The following is a 7,450-nucleotide window of genomic DNA, read 5'->3' on the forward strand; positions in this document are numbered from 1 at the left end:
CTTCCAACTATTGATTAATCGATCAACACAGCCAACTACCTGTGCACAGCTCCCAAAGTGACATCTTTCCATGTCCTTTTCTGTTGGTTCAAGGGCACAGATCCCAAGTCAAGAAGACATACTTTTTCTATTCTGGGTAGATGAGAAGTAAACACCACAAGTGGATGGCTTTACAAACAGACATTTATTTGATCTTAGGCAAGATATGTTAGTTTACAGAAGATTTAGGCATATATGTGAAAGGTTGTCATTGGATTATCTGGTAGTGGAAGGGATTGGTCTCTTTTCAACATCTGTGTGCATTCCTTGGAGACTCCATGAGTGTTGGCGTCCACGTTCCTCTGAGTCTATAATGTTCCCAGGGCAGGGACCTTGGGTTCCAAAGACATTCTTTGCTCCTGTCTGTTGGCCTCTCTTTTCATGTCTTGTAGAAGAGATTTGAAGCCGGCAAGGAATGACTGGGGTATGGTTTTTAATGTCAGATGCTTCCTGTAGTCTTCTACACCAATGGACCACACTGTGCTAGCAAAGATAACCTAATCCTCTAGAACCTCACTCCAAATTATCTTATTAGCAAAGTAAATATGAATGTTTTATAAGTGAGATGCTAAACCAGGAGCAGAGCTTAGAATTGGTAAAGACAGTCATCACATTTACTTTACACATGTATGATGATTTCATTCCAAGTACTCTTACCTGTGCTGGGAGAGAATCTTACAGAGAGGGGCCCATAGGCCTTCAGGGTCATCTCGAGCTCCCGCAAAGCCCCCGAAAGAGTACTCAGATACACTGGACCTCCATGATCCCAATAGCAATGCTGAGGAACAGGGAGCCCCACAAAGCAGAAATTGCACAATGGCCACGTGTGCTCAAGCAGGTCCTGCAGCACAGCCATGGAGACTGAGTTTCCACCCAGCAGCAAGGTAGTGAGCTGGGAGCACTGGCCCAGAGCAGGCTGCAAGGCAGTGAGCTCAGAGTCATTGATGCCACAGTCAGCTAAGTTGAGGTAGGTCAGGGTAGCTGAGACCCTCTCTAGCAGATGTGGGAGAAATTCATGTCTTAAGGCCGCCTTGAACACTCCGCTCAAATCCAGGGATCTGAGGCTCCTGGTGCTGGGACACAGCACATACTACAATGTCAGAGTCCACTGGCAAGCAGTACTTTAAGGTGAGGGTCTCCAAGGGAGCTGGCAAAAACCTGAGCATCTGGTCGAGTTGTTCGTCGATGGAATAGATTCCAGAATGAGGTGCCTGAGTTGATGCAGACTGAGCAGCTGAGAGGTCAACTCTTCAAGTAACTTCTCTTCCTCCCTGCTACATGACCCAAGGGGGTCCAGGATGATTCCAGAAAGATGGAGTGTGCTCAGCTGACGCAGCTGGGCCAGGTACGGAACAAACCAGTTGAGGGTGTTTAGGTCCCATCTGCAGTGCAATACCACCTCCTGGACAGAGTCCAGCTGCACAGCATTCAGGATCCCCTCAGTAATGGGAAGTTCTGGTAGACCTATAAATTCTAACTTCCTACAGCCCAGGGGTGGCAGACCCCTGTTGGAGTCTTTCCACGAGGCAGGTGAGCAATTCATCTGGACCTGTTCCAAGAAAACGCAGGTCTGTGACCAACACCATGGAGGCCAAGGGCTGAGACTTCCCCCCTGCTCTGAAATCCTTCCCTTTTTGAGTCTTAGTTCTTGACTGGGTGGTCCCTGAATCATCTGCTAAGAGCACAGAGGCAAGGGATTGGGTTCCAGAGCACACTTTCCAGAAGTTGGTGTCAGTGTTCACACCTCGGTCCAGCACTCTCAGTTTGCATCATCTCCTTGATGGGACATTCTGGACCGCCAGACTATCAAAACCATCCAGGGAAGCCTCTAAGGTGTCTTGGTGAGAATAAGAAGACTCCAGGAGAGCCCCTAGTGAGAGCCTGATGAAAGACCACACGATGGCTTTCACTGCCTCTCTGTGTCCCCCAACAATAACTGCCATGAAAAGGGGGGGCGGGGGAAGAGATCTGTATAGGCAGCCACTCCAGACTGGCAATGGCTGATGCCTCATTCTGCAACACATGCTGGATGGCAAGGGCCAGAAGCCTGGGTGATTTCTTGCTACTCATGCTGATCAATCTGCTACAAAGGGAGTCCTGACGTGTGAATAAAAGGAAGGGCCTGCTCAGGGCTCTGGAATATCCAAGACAGTTGTCCTAGCACTCCACAATCTAGACCCTGACACCTTTGCTTCTAAGAGGGAAGATTTCTGGCTAGGATACTCCTCTTAAAAACTCACAAGGACCATGTGAGACAGATGTCCAACTGGATACTTTCTCTGACTCAAGTGAGTCCTGAGATTGTGGAATCCAAGATGGGAAGGCCCATGGTGGGCAGTGCTTCAGAAGCGAGGGAGATACACGAATCGAACATCAGTAGCAAATGTGGTGGTTGAATATTGCGTTCAATAATCCTATGGCTTACTATGCAGGAGAGACAAATTCAAGAGGAATGACTGAGCATCCCTCACATGGGAATTCTGAGATCTTGACTGAACTACAACGCTCTCTGTCGTGGAATAATACCTATGGAAGTAAAAGAAGGTCTTGCCAGCACAGTGAAAATTCAAATTTAATGATCAATCACTAATGAAGAACCTGAAGAATTCTTCCAACCACGTCAGTATGAAATTGACCAACCATGTAGTCAGGAGGCATAGATGATTACTGGTAATTGCAATAACAAATTAGGAAAGAGAGAGGAAGGAAGAGTAGTTGGAAAATACGATCTTAGTGATAGAAAGAGATCTGGAAATCACAGAGCATATCTTGTAAGGACAAGGACTCATCACCACACACCTTCCTTGACAATGCAAATGGAAGCTGTACCTATAGCCTTATGCCGACGTGACTCACAGAAATCGAATCGACTGCATCTGGAGCAAATGTTTTAGAGTACAGAAGAAAACCCAATCCCAAATATAAATTAAGGACAATATTTATTCAGACATAAAGGACATAAAGACAAACCCAAACTAAAGATATATGGTCTGGATGAGGAATGCTATTAGCATGAAGTCATGATAGCATCCAAAGATTCACAGTCAGGATGTGCCCTCACTAATGCATGGAATACAGGAAACTGTCAAACCCATGAGTTATTGGGGAGGGGGGATTATGGAAGCTCGAAGAGGGCCAAAGTTGCAACACATTCTTTAGGTTCCTTATCACTTAGAAGATTGATCCTTCCAAACAAGGCAGTCTGAGCAAGATGGCCAGGGTACCATTTTTGACTGGGAAATCTCCAGTACAGGACAATCCATCAAGGACACACCAGTCAATCCTCTAAGGAACCGCTCCTCCCTGGACTGACTGCATTGGGGGTAGGGAAGGTAATCCACTCTCCAATGCACCGTAATTGAGGGGAAAATTATCTACTTCATTGTTACATGATATAAAGGAATTTAAAGTGGATTTTTTTCTGCATTTGACTGTAATGTATACTTTCCCCAAAATGAAATGTTCAGACATAAGCCCTAACGGAAAAGGCATTTTAGAGGAGTTTATTACTTGCCATCAAAAATGAACCTGAGACCATGAAGCTGAAGAAATGAATCGAGTACATGAGAGCACAGATGTAACTTTAGATTCCACATGAATGACAAGACCGTCTCAAGAACAGATATGACTAACTGAACACCAACAACCGGAGAGGGGACCAGCTGAGGAAGGACATCAATAACATCACGGATGAAGAAAGCGACATCACTCACAAGACAGAAGAGGAAGAAGGACCAAGGCTGACATCAAAGAGTCGCTGAATGTTGCCACTGGGGGAACTGCAGCAGGACAAAGTGATGAAAGAAAGAGCTGGACAGAACATTTCAAAGAGAAAATTAAAATGACAAATCGACGTATTAAAGTGAAACATGCTGTCTGAGGGGGAAATCAGCGAAGTTGTCACAGTGAGAAGAGAATGTCATTCTGTAGACGTGGTATAGAAAAGAGGGGGAATAGCATGACTCCACAGAAAGCTTTGCCTGACATTATCCAATGAAAATTATACAAAGAGCAGTTAACATAGAGTCTGCCCTCCTGAAAACCTCTTATTTTGTGGGGTGGGGGATGAGAGGTTGAGGACCAAAGTTTAAACTTGTGCTTCAGACATGAGAGTTTTGGCAGAAGTATTGTGGCTTCAAATAAATGACCGCCACATTCATGCTTTGATGATTTAGAAGAATCTTCATTCCGTTATCACGGGTGCTAGAATTTAAAAGTTGCAGTCCCGAGTGGACATTTCAGTCCATCTTTAAAGGCTAAAACTCACTTATCCTTTGTCTAGGACCTAAGCAAGAATGGACAGAAGCAGAAAGCAAAATGAATGTTATTATTCTGTAGAGTTAGTGAGCCTTATAGAGTACAGCACTGATATAACACCCTGGTCAATAAAAGCAAATAATATCCTGGTTATAACATCAAAATGAACATCATTGATAACAATGTTCTGATCTGGAGAACGTAAGAGCCCACTTAATAAACAATCACTAGTGGGACTATCCGTGATGGGAGGGGGAAGGTGGCAGGTCACTCAGCAGTCCACAAGACAGCATTACTGTGGCCACTGCTAGCCTGTCTCAGAACACATAATAGAAATAGTTTGTTTTTAAATATCCGCTGTGAAATGAATCTCGATTGTGAATTAGGTGGTGAACTATCCTTGAAATCGTCAGTTTCATATTCAGTCATTTAAGTTATTTATCAAATCTGTAATGGCTTTTAAATATCCATCCCCTATAGTCCCTCTTAAGATGGACTGTGCGAGCCCACACGGCCAAGGTGCTGTTTACAGACAAGAATGGCAACACTTTGAATGTACTCACTTCACATAGGCTTCCGAGAGAGCCGAGCTTGGAACCAGCCCTCAAACACCTAGATCTCTCCCTACTTCCCTTGGAACCATTTAGAATTTTCATGCTTCTCCCCATTTGCAGAGGCTGACAAGGCTCAGATTTCAGTCTTGACCTCTACCCTTGATCAAGTAGATCCAGTGGATGATGAATCCCAGATGGCAGGTCCAATGGCAGCCTTCTTCCTCAAGGGTGTTGAGACGGACAACTTCCAGAGAAGCAGGAACGATGGCACAATTCTGTCTACAGTCCCCCAACCTTCAGGTCAGATGAAGGGTCCAGGTCCAGAACAAAGCTACAGAGCTTTCAAAGAGCCCTTTTAAACCATAAGACCACACCCACAAGATAGCTATCCTCTCCCTCATTGGCTGTTCACAGAAAGTCCTGGCATGGAAGTGATGGCATTTTATGAAATCTCATTGAGCAGCTTGATGTCATCTTAACAAACCAATCCCGTAGATTCCTCACCCAGCCCTGTTGACACAAACTCTCAGCCACCACACCTTATCCACAGTGATTGAGACAACACAGAAAACTTTGAGGAGTGTGTTTGCTGCTGAGAGTGGATTAAGGAATTGCTTACAGGAATGGCTCTGAAGCCCAGATTCTCCTATGTGCAACAGAGCTTTGTCCTTATGGATTTTCATCTGTGTAACTCATTTCCATAGCTCAAAATCACTTGCTCTGTGTCTCTTCCCATGCAGAGCCAACTTATGGGAAAAAGGAGAATTGCCTCCTTGGCTTCCTAAGGACTGTCATCTCTCCAGGAGTAGATGGCCTCATCAAACCCCACAGATGGACTGAGGGGTTTGAACCAGTGACCTGATGGTAAGCACCCCGATACCTTTCCAAGCATGCAACCTCAAATGCACCTCTCTAGTGCCTAATAACCATATTTGTCCATGTTGTGAAGAGTTTGATGTCTAATATTACAATGTATGTATGTATCACAGTTGATCTATCCAAGGGCAGTGGGCAACTCCCTTCACCCTTAGAAATCAGAGGTCAAAGGACCACATAGCTGAGAGGTTAAGAATGAGAGAGACTTGGCTGGCAGCTATGGAGAAGCTATCGACAAGAAAATTTCTATGCTTAATATTTTCTGGCTTGTGGTAACTTGTTAATTTTGCTTATCAACTTCCCTCTGTGAGTATTCTAAGAGTCTTATTTAGGAGTTGCAATGGTTATTTAGCAAACCCACCAGAAAAGTTAAGTGTTAAGCCATTGGTATTGCCCACCAGGCCTTGAGGACGATGTCCCTGATTAGAGCAGCAAGTCCACAGAGAGGACCACATGGCCGGCCCCACTATGAGACATGACGACCCTCACTGACCCATAACCCGACAGAAGACAACACTAGAGACCCAGTATGGAATTGCATGCAATCTGATTCCGCCACACTGAAGCAAAACACTGAGGGGTGCAACAGAACAGCAAGGGAATGGAGAGGTGAGGTCCCCAGGGAATGCTGAAGGTGGACTTTGGGGCCAGGGCGTGGTGCCCCAACAGACCAGACTGGAAAACACTCCTAAAGGCCAGCGAACAGTCCTTTAACTAACTACAAGTTTTCTTTCCTGTGGTTTTTTTAATTGTCATTGGTTTGTTGTTGTTTTGTTGTATATTGTTCCTTGGTTTTGCTCTGTCTTGTTTTCGTGCATTTTATCTTTAGATAGGCTGGATGAACAATCTGGAGGAGAAAACAATGGGACCAACAGTTCAAAGGGGACATGGGGGGGGGGGGTAGTGGTGTTAACAAACTCAGGGACAAGGGACCAACAAGTGATCCAAATCGGTGGTGAGGAGGGTGTAGGAGGCCTGGTAGGGCATGATCAAGGGCAATGTAACCAAGAGGAATTACTGAAACTCAAATGAAGACTGAGCATGATAGTGGGACAAGAGGAAAGTCAAAGGAAATAGAGGAAAGAGGTAGGTGGCAAAGGGCATTTATAGAGGTCTAAATAAAGGCATACACATATGCAAATATACTTATATATGAGGATGGGGAAATAGATCTATGTGCATATATTTATAGGTTTAGTATCAAGGTAGCAGAAGGACATTGGGCCTCCACTCAAGTACTCCCTCGATACAAGAATACTTTCTTCTGTTAAATTGTCATTCTATGATGCTCACCATCCTGACACAACTGCTGAAGACAAAGTGGGTGAATAAGTAAATATGGTGAAGAAAGATGATGGTGTCCAGCTATCAAAAGATACAGAGTCTGAGGTCTTAAAAGCTTGAAGGTAAACAAGCGGTCATCTAACTCAGAAACAACAAAGCCCACATGGAAGAAGTACACTAGTCTGTGTGATGATGAGGTGCGGAAGGGATCAGTTATCAGGCATCAAAGAACTAAAATTCATTGTGTGCTCACCTCCCTGATACAATCGCTGAAGAAAAATGGGTGCATAAGCAAATGTGGTGAAGAAAGCTGATGGTGCCCGGCTATCAAAAGATATAGTGTCTGGGGTCTTAAAAGCTTGACGGTAAGTAAGTGGCCATCTAGCTCAGAAGCAACAAAGCCCCCATGGAAGAAGCACACCGGCCTGTGCGATCACGAG

Source organism: Tenrec ecaudatus, chromosome X (assembly GCF_050624435.1).
Source record: "Tenrec ecaudatus isolate mTenEca1 chromosome X, mTenEca1.hap1, whole genome shotgun sequence".
Taxonomy (NCBI): Eukaryota; Metazoa; Chordata; class Mammalia; order Afrosoricida; family Tenrecidae; genus Tenrec; species Tenrec ecaudatus.